Here is a 20152-nt window from a genome sequence, read left to right on the forward strand (position 1 = left end):
ACAACAAACTCACCAATGCAATATGCTAATACCTCATTCATTAGCCTCATAAAAGTAGATGGAGAGTCAGATAAACCAAATGGCATAAAAGGACATTCATAAAAACCTTCTGTAGTTTAAAAGATTTTTTTATACTCATCCCCTTTATTTATTCTGATTTGGTGGTAGCCACTTTTCAAATCTATCTTGGCAAAATATTTTGTTCCTCCTAAATAGTCCATTAGGTCTTCAATTCTAGGTATTGGGTGTATATGAGCAATGTTAGTATGCTAATAGAAACCAAATTTAAATAAAGCTTCTACAAACTAAACAAAATTCATAAACTTCAAGATAGACTAAGATGAGCTCTCAATTGAAAATATGAGCCATTAATGGGCTCTCTCAATGAGAAGCTCTCTTGTTGAGTAGCTTTGTCTAAAAAGATAGGATGTATGCTCAATATGCTTCCAAAGGCTTCAATGGATGATTGTGGATTTTTGGTGTGGATAGATGGCTTTAGTATGGATTTGGCTCTCAAAATAGCATTATAACTTTACTTCATGGATTGTGTTATTTTGTAAAGGGGAAGGATCCAATTTATAGGCAAGAGGCTTGAAGGATTGAGGGCTAAGATGCAAGGATGGGAAAAAGCTTATGGAAGGCTTAGATTGCATGAGAGGAGAGCACATGGATTGTGCTTCCTTATAGCCAATCAAGGAGTGACACATGTCAAATGGTGAGAGGATGGAGGAAAGGGGAAGGATGAGTCAACAAAGGAGGCTCAAGGGATAAAATCTTCATAAAGACCCTCATAATGACTTGTAAGAGCAATAAAAGGGCTTGTAAGAGTCATTTATGACCTAGTGGACTTCATAAAGTTTTATGGTTGAGATATTTTGAGGGTGATAAGAGAATTTTCAACTTGGGCTTGATTAGGAAGGTTTTAAGCTTGCTTAGGCTTGTGCAAATGATTAGAGGATGGATTAGGATGGTTTAGGATTAGCTTAAGGATAGGCAAGTGGATGGCATTTAATGAGGGTGGGTGAAGGAGGAGATATTTGTTAACTTTGGCTTGGGTTAGTAAGTTTTAACCCATGTTTAGGGAATGTGACAAGGTTAGGAGGGGATTAGGATTAGGTTTAAAGACATCTTCTAGAAGAGTCTAGACTTTGGATGAGGATAAAGACTTTCTAGAATAGTCTAGAATTTCCTAGGATGAGGATGAAGACTTTCTAGAAGAGTCTAGAACTTCTTAGGATGAGGATAAATTAGATTTTTAGGAAATAAATAAAGTTTTATTTATTTCAAGGGTTTGGGTTGAGGAGATATTTATTAAAACTTTTTTAATAAACATGAGGATTAATATTTAATTTTAATTAAATATTTTGAGTTGGGGTTAGGGGTAGGAAATGATGAGATTAGCCTTTAATCAAAATTAAAGAAGGATTAGAAGGTTTTGGAAGAGGTTATTGGTCATAAGGAAATTGGCCAAGTTTTGGGAAAAAAATAAATTTTTTATTTATTTTAGGATTTTTGGTCAATTTATTAATTAAATAATTAATAAATAAGGAAATAATGTTTAAATAAGATTTAAACATTTTTGGGAGGGATTCCTTAATTAAATATTTTTAATTAAGATAAAGGGATTTAATGGCATAAAAATTAATTAATTAATTAAATAATTAATTAATTAATAAATGATGATGTCATCAGGACTTTTTCAGAAAATAAAAATACTTTATTTTCTAAAGGTTTTTAGGTGTCTACATTTTGCCCCTCTTTGATGTGATGCCGCAAGTGGCATGGCATCAAAGATAAGAAAATAAGATGCCCAAGGCTAGAGCAGAAGAGGAGAGAATGGACTGTGAGATGCCCCCCTCAAGAAGGCAGTGGGGAGAGAAAGCGAGGCTCGGTGGCTTCTTGAAAAACACAAGAATCTGGGATGAGCAAGGAGACTCAGATTGGCAAAGAGAAGGGGCTGAATTAGCTCAAACTCTCACTATGGGAGAATGATAAAGGAGAATCAGATGCACAAGAGGAAGCAAGCTTAAGACCTTAGGGAAGGTGGAGGATGAAGGAGCAGAGCGCTATAGAAAGGAATCCAGGATAGGGAGATGGATGAGGGGATTATAAAGCTGATGCAACAGGATTTCAAAGAGTTAGATTGGCGGAAGATGGGTTTCAGAGATCCCTAGGACTAGGATTGTGGATCTCGAAAGATGAGGCTTGGTGGGTTGATTTGGATTGGTGGATCCCTAAGACTAGGATTGTGGATCCCTAAAGCTAAGAGTGATGAGTGATTCAAAGAGATATTGATGCATCAGCTGGGGTAGGAGCGACAGATGTAGGATATGGATGGGGGATAATGGAGATGAAGGGAATTCATTGAAGCTTTTTGAGCGGGGGGATACTTCAAAGAGAAGTACCACCATGTAGTTGAGCACTAGATTTGCTATAGGACTGTTGGTTAATTGCCAAGGTAACCAAGAACATCAAGGCCTTTTCACCAACTGTCCAGAGGACTGACGAACTGACTCAAAACAAACACGCAAGGATTGCCCCAGCATCACACATGAATCCTAGAGGAAGCAGCGTGGAAATGACACTGGAGAACCCACAAGCAGAAAAGAAAAACAAACAAGAGACCTGATCAATACCTTACGCTCTAATTGCCCCATTCACAACATACCATGATATGGAAGATCGTGGCAACCTTGAGGAGGGAACAAGGAGATTGCTTGGAAAAGATACTTCAAGACCCAAAAGGGAAGATCCCAAATCAAAAGGAAGTGAAAATCCAAAAGAGAACTATTTGCCAACGAGATGGGTAGGATGAGGTACTAACAGACCAAGATCAGACATGAGGAAAGCTATATCCTACAAGGATCTATCGGAGAGCACCTAAGCTGGTGGATCTGGATGAGTGATGCGTCTGGCAAGATGAACTAAAAAAGATAACACTTTGGTGACAGGAAATCTAGCTAAAGGATGCATTGGAATAGCTAACCAAGATGTGCGATGGGTGCAAGATGCTGATCAAGGAGGAACTGACATGAATGCTGGATAGATGCAATGGTACTAAGCTAAAGAGGATGTACAAGCTGACAGACCAACATATTTACAAGCTGAAGCTAACCAAGATAGTTACAAGCAGGCAAAAGCTCAGGATGATAGGATAGCGGGATGGTTCGATGTTGTGCAAGATGCGAAAGCTAACGGTGGGGTGATAACAAAAGATATGGATTTGGTAGGATGCATCCAATGATGATGAGAGATTTTGTGACCAAGGATAGCTAGAGGAGCAGGATGAGATGGCTAGATAGGATGGTAGATAGCTAGGATTATGATGGATATAAAGAGATGACATTGGGTTTGCATGAGGATAGCCTAGAGCTAGATACCAATGACAAGGGAGGATGGACAAGACAAGATCTCCAAGGAATATAGTGCCCCCAATCAGAAGATAACATGCAGAAGGAGGTCTTATGATGGATGTGATAGGATTGAAGCTAGGATGGAAAAAGCTGAAGGGGCTAGGGAGATGGATGATAGCTGAGATGATTGGCTGAAGCTGCATAAGATTAGTGGATGGTGTGAGATGGAAGCTGGAGGATGGAGGATAGGTGGATAGATTGGAAGATGGAGTTGGATGTCAAGAGATGACCAAAAGCATGAGGGTGATAGGCTAAGCTGGGGATGGCAGGATTACGCATGACGTTTGTTTGCCAAGTTTTCATCATGGTACTTGTCCAAGGTGCTTGAATTACCAAGTTTTCACCAGTGGACGCTTTATTTTTCTTTTCTTTTTTGACTTTTTGACTTTGGACTTAGCTGGAATGATTTTGGCTTTCTTCAGCTATTTTGGCTTTTTTGGGATTTTTCACTGGCTGTTGGAATGTTCAATTTTGTTGCTAGCTGTTGGTACACCAGATGTGTGATTTATGCAATAGATCAGATTAGATGGGATTGACGGTAGGAGATGGAGGGATGAAAATGCTGGAAAGGAGCATGAGATGGGGATGCTTGCAAGAGCAACATTGGCACATGTTGGAATGGGTGTGAAAAGAGCATATGGGGGATAGATGGTAGATGCGGGCATGATGGAGGATTTGTGGAAGCATGCTTGGGGATATAGGCACCCAAGATGGAGTTAGGAGATGGGGGACATGAGTCACTAGATGGGGGATTAGCAATGGTGGATGCCATTATGCATTGGGTTTCAACTTTTTTCTTGGGGATCCACATGGTTTTGGATTTTCTTTTCATAGGCTTTTGCATTGTTTTGCATTCTTTGATTGGATTTTGCCTTTTTGGAGTATGTCTTTTAGAATAGACATATGATTGCCTAGGATGTGGATTTTTAGCTTTATGCATTTTGAAGTTGGCATTCACATTGCTATGGTAAGCTTTGGGAAGATGGTTAGGAGAAGCTTTGTGAGATGGAGAGGATATGAAAGAGCATGTAGGGGGATGATGATGGATGATGTGCCCTGATATGTGCCTTTGTTGATCTTGCATAGAAATGGATGGAATAGGATTTTTATGATGGCTGATAGGAGGATGGAGGATGGTAGATTTTGGGACATAGGGACCCAAAATGGATTTAGCGGATGAAGGGGGGATATGGTAGGTTGTTTTGGGTTGCAAAGATGGTGGAGGGGGGATGACATAAGATTTCTTGAAGGAGTGATGGGAGGCTGGCATGGTGGGCTTGGAGATAGGCTTGGTTTGGGGGTGTGGTGTACCAACACCTTTAGATGGTGAGCCTTTGGATACATATCCAAGACCATGAAATCCTAGATTTTTTTGTGCAATAATAGGCTCTTTGATTCCTTGCTCTTGTGGTCCTAAACCTTGACCTTGATAATGCCATCGATTGAGCATTTGAACAAGATGAGGAAACTTTTTGTTTGTAGAAAATGGTAGAAGTGATTTATTAGGTGTATTGCAATGGGGAGATACTGTTCTTAATTCTTCTGCTGAGAGAGGGCCACCATGGATGAATGTAAGTGAACCAAGAGGGTAGATTATAGATGTTGCAATAGCTTGGATAGGTGGTAAGATGGAAGCATGGAGCAGGGGAGATGGAAGGATAGGATCTTGATGTAGCTGGTGGGATGACAAGATATCTTGTAGTGGAGGAGATATGGCTCGAGGTTTTGGAGATGGAGGAGATGGTGACTGCACTATGGATGGAAGACATGGTACGATGATATCTTCATTTATGCTTTGGGGGATGTCAACATGCTTTTGGGCAGGATCTTGATAAGATTGGTTTGGAGTGGATGGTGTGATAGGAGGTGAAGGGATGGATTCTTCAAAGGCAGCGGATGGATAGATGGGAGATTCAGTAATGGAGATGGGTGAGTAGAAGATGGATGCATAAGGGTCATTACGAGAGATTTGGGAAATTCTTGGAGGCGATGTGGATAGGATTTGGAGGGATTTGACAGGTGGTGGGATTTTGATGCTTGCGGGAAGTGGAAGGATTTTAAGCAATTTGATGGATGGTATGGGGATGATAGCTATGGGAGATGGAGGTGATATTATAGATGGGGAAGCTTCATCACTGACTACTTCACATGGTTGGATTAGATGACATGGCTTATCGACTGTTGGATGCAACTTTTCTTGTATTTCCTCTAGGAGATTCCTTGGAGACTCGTGTGTCGAAGGTGGAGGTGGATTGACAGGAATAGCTAGTGTGATGGGGGTGGAAGATTGGAAGCTTGGTTGATGGGGTGATGGAGGGGAAGCTGGAATATCAGATGGCATGACTAGATAGTTTGGAATAACTCTTGGATTTTGGGGGATGCTTGGGGGAATGTTTCTAAGGCTTTCAATATACCCATCATAGTCAACAAGATTTTCATCATCATTGGAATAGGAGGTGGCGGGAGCAAGGACAATGCGACCAAACACATCATGATAAGATTGGTACTTCATGCTTTGATGATGAGTTTGATGGGGATGGGGTCTTGCGTATGGATGAACACGGAAGCTCATGGTTGGATTTGGGTTAAGCACAGATTTTGGATTGGCTGATGAAAGATTTCCTAGGGAGAGTCAAAGCTGTATGACAGACCTAAGGAGGATTGGCTGGAGATTTTTGGATTTCTTGTGGGTGGAAGACTTCAAGGGTATGCTATCAAAAAGTGAGAGTTTTGCTTTCCTATGTGCAGGATTCGTGGTGATTGTGTCAACTTAAGGATAGACTAGTGATCCTATGGCATGACACAAGATTGACCACTTGTGGATCCCAACCTTTAGCTCAAGGTGATGAGGGATACAAGTGACGGAGCTGGATTACCCTAGACAATGCTCTGTCAAAGGGATAACCTTGGTGAGATTGGTTGATTGGTAGGATTGATTGGATAGCAAAATCTAGCAAAGTGACAACAACTCTTTAAAGGCTTGGGTGATTTTGGATTGGGTTGCTAGCTGGCTGGGGGGATGATTTGGACGGACTTTGGATTTTGGATTGTTCTAAGGCAAAGAACTAGATAGATTCGATTGCATCGGGGGAGCTTGGATGATTTTTTGATAAGGCAGTGACTACGCTAAGTATGCCTTGAGTTGGGAGATTTATGCTTTTTTGGGATTTCGACCAAAATTGGCAAACATTCATTCAAAAGCTATGAACAAACAAGCAGACAAAAGTTTTGAGCAAGCATGTCAAACACACCAACATCTTAGGAAGCTTTCTACAAAGATGAAATTTGGTTTAGCTAGGGAGTCCTCGATATACGCAAGGTACGTGAGGCCCAAATTCATAGATGAAACCAAAAAGATGTCACACAGCCGAGAGGAGCGGTAACCCACTTCTCCTCTTTCACTTCTCAAGGGTATAAAGTTCCTTGAGGCTTAGCCCGAGTGACAAAATCTTGATTCCAAGAGAGGTGTCTTTGGATTCACCTCCTGATTTTTATACTCCGCCGAAACGCTGGAGTTGAGGTCGTCCCAAGGGGTGATGAAATCCCCAAGCAGGCCTCCTAAAAAGTGTAAAACAAGACCACATACATGATCTTGGGCTTTAAAAGACACGAATTCATTCCAATTGATGATTTAGATTTTGTAAGCTATGATTGAAGACACTTGTGATTATGGCATACAATGTTCATTCCAATTTGACAGCGTCTTTAGCATAATGGAAGTCGAGAGATCGTCAACATAAGAAATGTGAGCGTCATTGAAAATGCATCAAAACCATGCGATGTTCATTGATTGTTAGGCATTCAAGATTGGATTTGTTGTTTTAATCATGCATTCAAGGAAAATTTGATTTTAATCCATGGCATTCAAGAGTGATTTTAGCAACATGCATTCAAAGACAAGTGGTTAAACATTCAAGTGTTTTCTTTTGAGCATTCAAGATTGAGATTTTGTGTGTTGTTTTAAGAACTTTGAAGTGCTTTATTTTAACCTTAGATCATTCAAGATTGTTTTTGGACTCAAAAGTGAAAATGACTCTTTGGACTTTGCTTTTCATTCAAGATTTTGTGTTCTAGTTTGCATATTTTAAGCCCAAAAATGATATTCCTAGATTGTTTTGATGCATGAAAATTCTAAGAAACATTCAAGATTTTGCAATAAGACATTTGTTTGGAACAAATAACAAAGCTTTTAGGACAATTTTTGGCAACCATTTAGGACTCTTAGTTTTCATGAGATTTTTTTAAAAGAACTTTAGTGTGCACTTAGTGTTGATTTTGAACCTTTTGAAATGGAAACTTGAAGTTCTTTTTAAATTCCCAAAAATGAAGTGTTCCTAATTTTGCATGAATGCATCTAAAACCTTGATGTTGCAAGGATTCAAATGATTAGATTTGTTTAGTTTCACTTGTTAAAAGATTTTTTCTTTCTTGCAAATTTTTAATTTTTCAATAGATTTAATTATGATTTGGGGGTTCATTTTAAGCACTAAAAAGAAGTGTGTATGATTTTGCTTCCTTAAAAAAAAAAGGCCAAGATCTCCCACAAGAAGAAGAAGAAGAAGTAGATGGAATAAGAAGAATATAGACAAGAAGAGGAAGAAGAATTTCAAGTTCTTTGTCCACCTATAAGCTTGAAAAATCTGCAAACACTATGAGATAGATTATGAGTTCCTTTGTCTTCTTCATGCTCATGTGGACCTACAAAACCAATTTATACAATCCTACCAATCACAAAAACAAGAAAAATTAGTCAAAATCAGAAAATAACATACAAAACTTGACTAAAAAAGCTAATGAAGATGACCCATGCGGGGTCCCACCGGGCGTGCCAAAATGTATATGAGCAATGTTAGTATGCTAATAGAAACCAAATTTAAATAAAGCTTCTACAAACTAAACAAAATTCATAAACTTCAAGATAGACTAAGATGAGCTCTCAATTGAAAATATGAGCCATTAATGGGCTCTCTCAATGAGAAGCTCTCTTGTTGAGTAGCTTTGTCTAAAAAGATAGGATGTATGCTCAATATGCTTCCAAAGGCTTCAATGGATGATTGTGGATTTTTGGTGTGGATAGATGGCTTTAGTATGGATTTGGCTCTCAAAATAGCATTATAACTTTACTTCATGGATTGTGTTATTTTGTAAAGGGGAAGGATCCAATTTATAGGCAAGAGGCTTGAAGGATTGAGGGCTAAGATGCAAGGATGGGAAAAAGCTTATGGAAGGCTTAGATTGCATGAGAGGAGAGCACATGGATTGTGCTTCCTTATAGCCAATCAAGGAGTGACACATGTCAAATGGTGAGAGGATGGAGGAAAGGGGAAGGATGAGTCAACAAAGGAGGCTCAAGGGATAAAATCTTCATAAAGACCCTCATAATGACTTGTAAGAGCAATAAAAGGGCTTGTAAGAGTCATTTATGACCTAGTGGACTTCATAAAGTTTTATGGTTGAGATATTTTGAGGGTGATGAGAGAATTTTCAACTTGGGCTTGATTAGGAAGGTTTTAAGCTTGCTTAGGCTTGTGCAAATGATTAGAGGATGGATTAGGATGGTTTAGGATTAGCTTAAGGATAGGCAAGTGGATGGCATTTAATGAGGGTGGGTGAAGGAGGAGATATTTGTTAACTTTGGCTTGGGTTAGTAAGTTTTAACCCATGTTTAGGGAATGTGACAAGGTTAGGAGGGGATTAGGATTAGGTTTAAAGACATCTTCTAGAAGAGTCTAGACTTTGGATGAGGATAAAGACTTTCTAGAATAGTCTAGAATTTCCTAGGATGAGGATGAAGACTTTCTAGAAGAGTCTAGAACTTCTTAGGATGAGGATAAATTAGATTTTTAGGAAATAAATAAAGTTTTATTTATTTCAAGGGTTTGGGTTGAGGAGATATTTATTAAAACTTTTTTAATAAACATGAGGATTAATATTTAATCTTAATTAAATATTTTGAGTTGGGGTTAGGGGTAGGAAATGATGAGATTAGCCTTTAATCAAAATTAAAGAAGGATTAGAAGGTTTTGGAAGAGGTTATTGGTCATAAGGAAATTGGCCAAGTTTTGGGAAAAAAATAAATTTTTTATTTATTTTAGGATTTTTGGTCAATTTATTAATTAAATAATTAATAAATAAGGAAATAATGTTTAAATAAGATTTAAACATTTTTGGGAGGGATTCCTTAATTAAATATTTTTAATTAAGATAAAGGGATTTAATGGCATAAAAATTAATTAATTAATTAAATAATTAATTAATTAATAAATGATGATGTCATCAGGACTTTTTCAGAAAATAAAAATACTTTATTTTCTAAAGGTTTTTAGGTGTCTACATTGGGAACCTATCCATAATGGTGATTCTATTAATCTCTCTAGAATCAATACAAAGTTTGCAAATTCCTCCTTTCTTGGGTGCTAAAATAGTAGGGACTGCACATGGGCTTATGCTTTTCCTAATTAGGGATTGGTCTAGGAGCTCTTGGATTTGCTTGGAAATTTCCTCATTTTGTTTAGGAGTCACCTTATAGGAAATTTTTTTGGGAAGGGCAGCTCTTGGAATAATTTTTTTTTTTTTTCTAACAAGTCTCTTAGGAGGTAGGGTGGCAGTTTGTCCATCACTAACAATAGCTTTGTACTCTTCAAATAATTCTTGTACTTTCCTTGGTATCTTTGCTTTCTTGATAGCAGCTTCATCTTTAGGTTTTAAAACCAATGCAAACCCAATACCATATTCTTCCTCTAGGGTCTTTAAGAAATCTTTCTCACCAACCATGAGAAAACTTGGACTTGAGGTCTTCATCCCTCCTTATATCAAGGACTAAATGTTGAAAGTCACCCCATCCTCCTTGAATGAGTAGACATTTTTGGTTCCATCATGTATGTCTTGGTTACCAAATTTTCATGGCCTTCCAAATAGAAGGTGACATTCATGCATAGGAAGAATTATATCACATAGCAGTCTATCCTTGTATCTCCCTATGGTGAACTCTACCCATGCTTGCTCTCCCACAAGAATATGTTGTCCTTTATTGAGCCATGTAACCTTATATGGGTTGGCATGGGGGATTCATTTTAGCTCCAACTTACTAATTGCCTCTTCACTAATTATGTTATCTATTATTTTCTAAAGGAGAACTCAGCCTAAGTGTGATCTCAACCTGAACGCAATATTGTCCTAAAGGGGATTTTGATCCAAAAGTAATCTTAGTTTGAAGAGGAACTTGATCTAAAAAGAAACTCAATCTGAAGGGAATCTTGACCCAAAGGAAAATTTGACTTGAAGGAGAACTTGATCGAAAGAGAAAATCAGTCTAAAGCGAATCTTGACCTGAAGGGGAAATCAATCCAAAGGGGATTTAGACCTAAAGGAAATTTCTTTGACACCACTGCAATGTTCCATTTGTAGCATTGTACCCAAAGCTAGTAGCCAGTCATGGAAACATCAAATGGTCATACAATTTGTATTATGGATAGGCCACAGAGGAAGGAAGGTATGGGCCATGTGGTCTCTAGGAGAGATGTATGATGGACAAGAGAAGATGGTGTGGGTCATACGATATTTGATGGGTGGTCATACGATAGAGAAGGGGTAGGTTGTACAGTGTCTTAGGCCTTGGTCCTACGGTGTTATAGGGTGGTCATATAGTATGAAAAATTAGGCTAAGGGAGGTCATATGGTGATGTTTTACACATTATACAATGATGGTTGATGGATCCATGCAGTTGCAAGTAGATGGTGTATGGGTTTAGGGTGACAAAAAGTGATCACTATGCGAGAGTATTTTATGCATCCATGTAGAAAGACCACTCTTTACTAATAAATATTTGTTGATGTTTGCATATGGAGAACTAACAATAGAAATTCATATTTTCTACATACAATGATAGACAAAATGCCACTTTGATGCAGGAACATCTTGCATTAGAAATCAAAGAGAGAATTTTTTATTTTTAAAAAAAAAAAATTATGGAGAGAGAGTGATGAAAATTAGAAGAAAAAAAATAAATAAATAAATAAAAATGGAGAAAAAAGGGAAAAGGCATTTAATAGGTGGCATTATGAAATGTAACTTGTGGCTTGAGGGTTTATTTAATGTAACTTGCTAGTGGTCGACTTGTGGCTTGGTTTGGTATAAGTAGAGGGCTTTGTCTTGTCATTATTCATTTCATTCATTTGAAGGAGGAGTAAGTGTGGAGAGTAGATGAAGAGAGATTTTTTCTTGTGTCTGTGGACAGAGTGCCGAATGTGAGGTAGTTTATAGCAAGATTGTGATTATTCATGCATCTTGGAGAAGAGGAGGTGATAGAGGAGTGAAATTTTGAGAAAGGCTAGTAGTTGGGGCTTGGGAAACAAGAAGATTTCTTGGTGGACTTGTGAGTATAGTTGGATATTACTTGGAGGTTTCTACCAGAGTGTAGATCTGGACTAGCTAGGGTTTGGATTGGATCTCGAGGGATCTTGCAGAACTATTACTTGCTTTATATTTGGCCATAACTGGGGAGGCCTTACAACTTGACACATTGCATGTAATTAGTTATATCTATGAATAAATTATTGTGATTTGGCTCCGAATCTTGCATTTTTATTGAGTTTCTATTGTGTGGTTATTTGTTGGGGGCAAGGACATCTCCTTTGGGGATTCTCCTACCTTGCATTACATCAAGTAGTATCAGAGTGAAGGTTGTTCCTAAGCATGTAGACAGATCACCAAAGTTGAGGCAGTTTGCACCATAACCTTGGGAGGACATGCAGATAGATCTATGGTTGTAAAGATGAAAAGTTGATCTTGTTCAAAAAGATTGATCTATTGGTGATTTGTTGTAGAGGATTTGTGAAGATCTTAGAAGATGGCTATGAGAGGATTGGACCCTAGGATGATTGTGAATCTCCATGATATAGTGGAGAGGAGGATTAATGAGACAATAGCTCAGGTGGACATTGTTGTGGATGGTTCTTTTTCTAAAAGAGTTGAGGAACTAAAGAAGAAAGTTTTATGTTATTGGAGTTGAAGTATACCAATACAAAAGAGAGTTTTCTATCCAGTTAGAAGACTTGTTTGAGAGAGAAGATGGTATCACAAAGTAAAGGTGGAAGAGTTTGGTTTTTTTGATCATTTTTTGGAGTTTGATACAAAACCTATAGAGAAACTTGAGGTTATTGCTGAGGATATTCCTAATCTTGTTGATGTTGAGATGGAGATTGATTTTCATGATCAGTCGGTTGGTTTTGACATGGAGATTGCAGAGCACTTGGTTGTGGATGATCTGGTTGTTGTTGGTGGTGACTTGTATGTTGTAAAGCATCTTGTTATGAGCAATGAGACTGCTAGTGTTGGGAGTTTGACATATGTTTCTGAAGGGTTACATATTGTTGTTGATATGGATTTTTTTGTTCCTAGTGTGGATTCACTAGTTGTTGATGTGGATGAGGTTTTTCTAGTGAAGCATTATGCTCAGTTTGTTCTTGGGAGTGAGCACGTTGATTAGGTGGTTGAGATTTTGGTTTTTGACAGAGACATGCAAATATGGATGATTTGCATGTTGGTTTTCTTGCCTTTGTTGGAGTGGAAACCTTTGGTGAAGATGAAGATGGTTGTTGATATTTCTAATGGCATCAAAGTGTGGGACACACTTTTCTATCTACTTGAGGAGTTTGATGCAAGAGCATCTTGCATTAGAAAATAAAGAGAGAAACAAAATTTAAAAAAAAAAAAATTGTGGAGGAGAGAGAAAGTGACAAAAATTAGAAGGAAAATAATAAATAAATAAATAAAAATGGAGAAAAGAGGGAAAATGCATTTAATAGGTGACATTATTAAATGTAATTTTTGGCTTGAGGGTTTATTTGATGTAACTTTCTAGTGGCTAACTTGTGGCTTGGTTTGGTATAAGTATAGGGATTTGTCTTGTTATTATTCATTTCATTTATTCATTTGGAGGAGGAGTGAGTGTGGAGAGTAGCTAAAGAGTGAGTTTTTCCTAAGTCTATGGATAGAGCACCAAACGTGAGGTAGTTTACGACACAATTGTGATTAGTCATCCATCTTGGAGAAGAGGAGGTGGTAGAGGAGTGAAATTTTGAGAAAGGCTAGTAGTTGGGGCTTGGGAAATAAAAAGATTGCTTGGTGGACTTGTGAGTACTAGTTGGATCTTCCTCAGAGGTTTCTACTAGAGTGTGGATCTAGACTAGCTAGGGTTTGGATTGGATCTTGAGGGATCTTGCAGAACTATTACTTGCTTTGTGTTTAGTCATAACTTGGAAGGCCTAATAGCCCAACACATTGCATGTAATCAGTTATATATATGAATAAATTATTTTCATTTGGATCCAAATCTTGCATTGTTGTTGAGTTTCCATTGTGTGGTTATTTGCTAGGGGCTAGGACATCTCCTTTAGGGATTCTTCTACCTTGCACTGCATCACACTTTGATTTGTTAGATCCAAGCCAAACTATACAAACAAAATAGGGCAAGGTCTAAATTCCACTCAAACCAGAAGAGCCAAGTAGGAAAGATCTTTCACTTCCAAAATGGAGAACAACAGAGAAATCCCAATGAGAATTTGTAGTACAAAGAAAATAATAAACCAAATTGCATACCAACTACTACCTACATGTCATGCCTAAATACATGTTGGAAAAACCTTTTTGAGGGTGTACAAAGATAGCAGATCACCACATTTACCTATGGAAACAACTAAATTAAAAAGGGTCCAAGATATACTAAATCAATCGAATCTAGAAATACAAATATTATTAACTTGGGCCCCATATTAATTAATTAAAATAACTAATTAAAGGTCCTTTTGTTATATTATTTAAATATTGGGACTAGTTAATTTATTATTAAATTAAATTATTACATTCAAATTTAAGGACATGACAAATCTTGGCTGCCCAAAGATTGCTTGCCCTCAAGCAATCTATCATCAGATGAAACATGAACAACTCAAGGGTCCCAAATCAAACATGTAGATGAGATGAGTCAAATGACATCAATCCTCTACAACACCACATTGCCATCAAACTTTTGCTACACCACTCTTATATGAATATTGTCATTTCCTAAGTCACAAGGATCCAAAAATTGAAATTCATTTTTGTAATCCATCATGATTGCTACCAATGAGTAGACTTCATAATTAGCCAATTATAAATATTGCTCCTACAAATAATTCTTGATTGAATCTGCATCATCAAGAGGCTAAACAACTATGTGTAGAGCTTGCTTATTCGTAGGGTTGTTGGTAGAAACCAAATTTCTATCAAGTTGATCATCGACTATTGGTTCAATGATATTTATGCAAGTAAATTCTTCCAGAATTTCCTATATCTTTGTCTTAAGTACCAAGCATAATTTATCTTTGTGGTAAATGATTTCACCAACCACCTTGTATATGTCATCCTGTGCTTGACCATCCAATAGTCAGCAAGAAAAAGTATTCTTGGAGTATTCAACTAATAGATGTTCCGTCCAACTGGTTGGAAACTGAGTCATAATGTAATCCAAGTCAAATCTCTTTGTTCTCCCAATAGGCAAGTAGAATCACTAGCTCTGATACCACTATAATTTTTCAAAGGAAAACTTGGCCTGAGGGAAATCTCAACCCAAATGTAATATTGGCCCAAAGGGGATCTTGATCCAAAGGAAACTTAGTCTGAAGGGAATCTTGACCCAAAGGGAAAATCAATCCGAAGGGGATCTCAACCCAAAGGCAATTGCTTTAATACTACTGTAATGATTCCTTCATAGTTTTGTACCCCAAACTAGTAGCTAGCCATGGAAACACTGAATGATCATATAGTTTTTTCTATAGATAGGTTGTACATGAAGGAGAGTATGGGCCATATGGTCTCTGGGAGAGATGTATGATGGACAAGAGAATATGGTGTGGCTCGTATGGTATTTGATGGGTGTCTGTACAAGAGACACAGTTTCTCATCAATAGAGAATGGCCAGGTCATAAAATGGCTTAGGCCTTGGCCATATGGTGTTGTAGGGTGGTCATATGGTATGGAAAATTAGGTTGAGGGAGGTCATACGATGATGTCTCACACTCTGTATGGTGATGGCTGATGGATCTGTACGGTTGCAAGTAGATGGTGTATGGGTGGAGGGTGATTGAAAGTGGTCGCTATGCCAAAGTATTTTACACATCCATGTAGAAAGACCACTTGTTACCAATAACTATTTGCAGATGATTGCACATAGAGAAATAAGAATAACACTTCAGATTTTCCAGATACAATGATAGATAAAATGTCACTCTAATTTCTAGATCCAAGCCAAACCATACAAATAGAATAGGGTGGGAAACTAAATCCCATCGAAACTGGAAGAGCCAAGTAGGGAAGATCTTTCACTTCCAAAATGGAAAACAATAGAGAAATCCCAACAGGAATTTGCAATACAAAAAAAATAATAAACCAAATTGCATACCAACTACCACCTACATGTTGTGCTTAAATACTTATCTAGGAAACCTTTTCGAGGGTGTACAAATATAGCTGACGACCACACCTACCTATGGAAATAATTAAATTAAAAAGGGTTTGAGATATACTAAATAAATAATAACCACAAATACAAATATTATTAACTTGGGCCCCATATTAATTAATTAAGCTAACTAATTAAAGCACCTTTTTTATTATTGTTCAAATCCTAGGACTAGTTAATTAATTTATTAAATTAAATTATTACATTCAAATTTGGGGACATGACATTATCAATTGAGCCTGAGTCAATGATGATTCTACATACCTTCCCCATGATTTTGCATCTGATTCTAAAGAATGCCCTTCTTTGACTTGGTTTTTCCTTTATGAATTCCTTAATTAAGGTCCTCTTGATCATTAGGTTTTCCCCTTATTTTGATTCTAGGGGTACCTCAGTGGGTTTGTTGCTACTATTAGATTCTTCATGCACATAGTTGACCCTTTTTGTGTTTCCTTAGGAAGTTGAGTCTTTTTCAGGGCACCTATATGCAGGGGTGTCCTAACTGATTCCAATGATAACACTTCATGTTGGAAAAGTAGAATCCTCTCCCTTGGTTGCTACTCCTTCCTCTCCAAATATTGTTTGAGCCTCTACCTCTATTGAAACTTCCTCTTCTTAAACTTGCTTCTTGTTGTTCAGTAACGTTGTTGTCTCCTTGTGGTCTAGAATCTAATCCTCTTCCACTATAGCCTCTTTGACCTCTTCCATCTCTTCCCTTACCTCTACCTCTAAAGTTAGAGTCTACCTTCTTCTTGTTATTTTCTTCCACTTTTAGAGCAAGTTGGAAGCATTTATGGACTGTTATAGGAGTCCATAGGCTAATCTCTTCTTACATGTTCTATTTCAAGCCTCTTAGTTATCTACCCACTTTGATAGTTTCATCTTCTTATACTCTTGACCTCAAATAAAACTTTTGAAACTCTTCGGTGTAAGTTGTCACATCCATGTCTTTTTGTTTTAAATTTTTCCTCTTCTTATGTAATTGAACTACATATTCTTCTAGTAAGTATTGTTTCTTCACCTTTGTTACCATGGCTTCCAATTTGCAATGGGCTTCTTTCCCACTTTCTCCCTCTCTTCTTGGAGATGCTTCCACCATTTCAGAGCTAATCCCCTTAGCCTCAATTTGGCTACCTTAATCCTCTGTGCTTCAATCACACCTTCACACTCAAAGTAGTTCTCCAACCCTTCAATCCACTCCATTACAAGTTTAGTGCCCATTTTTCCACAAAAAAATGAATCCCTTAGGTCAATCGTTCCATGGTTTTCAAAGATATTCTAGGTGGTAGATGAAGCAATGGGTGAATCGTGGGGGGCACTCCTCCTCCACATGGAGTTGTTAAAGTCAACGCTTATGGTTCTTCCCAAGGGAATCCAACTCCTACTAGCATAGGGGGAGTGGCTTTTGGCAGTTCCAACGAAGTCCAATTTTCTTTTCTTGGTACATAAGGGTTGCCATACTAGCAATCTTATAGAGGTGCTAACCATTTTACATGTTGTGGAGCAATTTTGTTCAAGGGGATTGTGCAAGATTATCTGCAAGTTTGAATCTCATGTGATTGTGAACATGCTTACTTTGCAGGTGCTTAAGGATGTTAATTGGCACTTGACTTCAGTTGTTAATTAGACTCTTCTCTTTTGTAGATCTCTGAAGTTAGTTTGTTTTACATAACCCCCCAAATTGTCTTGTAAATTTGATGACCTTGTTGATCACAATATAGCTCCTTGCTTCACTCTCCCTTTTGTATCCCTTCTTGTCTTAATAAACTTAATAATTTTTTACCACTTTTAGTTTACTATAATTTTGATTGTTAATGACAATATAAATTTTAGTTAATTTTTTCTCTACAAAATTAGAAGCCCGAAGCCAAGGTTAAGTATTATTAGTTATTGTGACTAATTATTTCAATTATTAATTAATCTTGAGTAGATTTGATTCCAAGACCTCCCAATTAAAAGGCTCACAATTTACCATTGTGTTGTAAGCTCTTGCCTCTAAAATAACAATATTGTAATAGTATTAAAATTAAAATTATTTATTTAAAAAATTAACTTTTTCTATACTAATATTTTAAAAAATCTGTTACAATTTTGTATACATTATTTTAAAATTCACTTAAACTAATTTTATCTAATCTGTTATATAAAATTTATAAATAAAATAATATTTATCCTCAAAACAACTTAAATGTCACACACTAAGATTCATTTCAAGATTAAAAATATTAAATATTCAAAATTGACTTTTTTACCAAGTTTAATTTTCTCCTTTGTGTGTGAAGTTTAAAGATAGTCCCAAAACACTCTTTACTGCTTTCATTTTAAAGGAACTTTCACAATTATGATGGCCAATGATTATAATCAAGCCTGAAGATATTTCAACATATATGAAGTTGAATTTTCGTTCTCTACCTCTGTACTCTTTTATGTGGAGAATCGCCACCTACGTCCAATTCAAATCTTTTCTATTAAAAGTTTTTTCCCAATTTGTATAGTTTAATATATTAGGGCAACGCAACTTGTACTCATGATCAAGGCTGAAGTAGTACTGCAATCTGAACGTATAGACTGTACTTTTCAACTTGTACTACACGAGCACAAAATAAATCTAATTTTTTATTCTCGCTCATATTATAAATTGCCAATCATTTTCTTGGTGTTTTGAAAGCACAGGCGAATGTTTGTGTGAACCATCTGGATGGGCAAATGCATCATTGAGTGCAGCGTTGATGATTTCAATGTGTGGAGAATATTTTAATAAATTCTTCTACGTTTGATTCCGCAATGCTGCACTCAATAATGCCTTTGCGTACTGGAAAAATTGAGGTGATCTGCCTGTCAATAGAGGAAAAATATTTTATACTATGCTTTATCATTTCATGTTGCCAATGGGCCAGTGTTTTTGGTTGAATTTGTTATATGTTTTAACAACAGCTTCTATCTTTTATAAGTCTAGTGAGATTCTATTTGACAGTTTTTTCGATGGAACACAACTCTAATATTTCACAAGTGATATCTTGTTGGATTTACGAATTGATTTAGCAATGTTTGATTCTGAATGTTCTTAAATTGTTTTAAGAGTGCTAAAATTAGAAAAAGGCTTTTAATTTTTTAACAGATTAGCTGGAAGGAAGTTTTAATTTTGGCCGATTTTCTCTGGGTTTTAAAATTGTTAAAAGATGATTTTAACAGAGATATTCAAGAGAGTTTAGGTTTTAAAATGGTTACCCTCTAAGATCAAGAGCCTCATTCAGAACCCCTCGATTCTCCGGTGAAAAAATTATTCAGGGCCGGATATTTCCCAGAGCAGAAAAATATCGTAGTGAGGAGAATAGATGTAAAGACTATCTACAATCTAATGTTAAAGAAAAACTGCGAAGAAATGGGAAAAATCCATTTTGATATGGTTAAATCATTGACATATTAGAAAGGAAAATGGTGTCTCAAATAGAAACGTTAATGTTCATAAAAATTGTCCAATAATGCTACAATTCAGAGTCAAAGATTTGAAATGTCCAGAAACTATTCGGTTTAGTTAATTGATTAGTTGGATCAATGAGGAGTAGAAAGACATAGGAGAATTGGTGTTTTTTTTTTGAGTTTGTGCAACAAGACTGTGTGTATGAGATTAATTACTCCTCAAGTTTGTAAGAGCTTTTAACAACTCTAGGTATTTGCGCACAAATTATTTTGTAATTAGTTTTTATTTTATTTTTTACATTTTCTATTTGTTATTTCATTGAGCATTCTTAGTGATTGGAAAAAATCAGAGTTGGAAATCTCTCTTGTTTCCCTATTTTGAAGATTTTAATTTAGTTACAAGATATCAGAGCTATTTGGCCTTTAATTCTTGTGAGATTGGTCATTTTTTATTGCAAGTCTTGAATTTTAGTATATAAGACATGGTTGGATATGAAGGAAAGAGTTGGGAATAACCACTTTCTTTTAATGGACAAAACTATGATGTTGTAGTAAAGAATATGAAGACTATTATGGTTGCACATAAATTATAGGAGCTTGCAGACAGTGGATTTGTGGATGTAACTCACTCAACTTAGTTTTATACCCTCTTTGACTTAGATGAAGGAGTCAAGGAAGAAAGATGCAAAAGCTTTAAGTTTGATTGAAGCATCTTTAACGTAGGAAACATTTCTTAGAATAGAAACAACTAACTATTCCATCCTAGATTGGGATATCCTCCAATCAATTTTTAAAGGGACTAATAAAATCTATGTGGTG

The sequence above is a fragment of the Cupressus sempervirens genome, chromosome 6 (genome assembly GCF_028749045.1).
Source record: "Cupressus sempervirens isolate cs-2001-9-10 chromosome 6, ASM2874904v1, whole genome shotgun sequence".
NCBI classification, from domain to species: domain Eukaryota; kingdom Viridiplantae; phylum Streptophyta; class Pinopsida; order Cupressales; family Cupressaceae; genus Cupressus; species Cupressus sempervirens.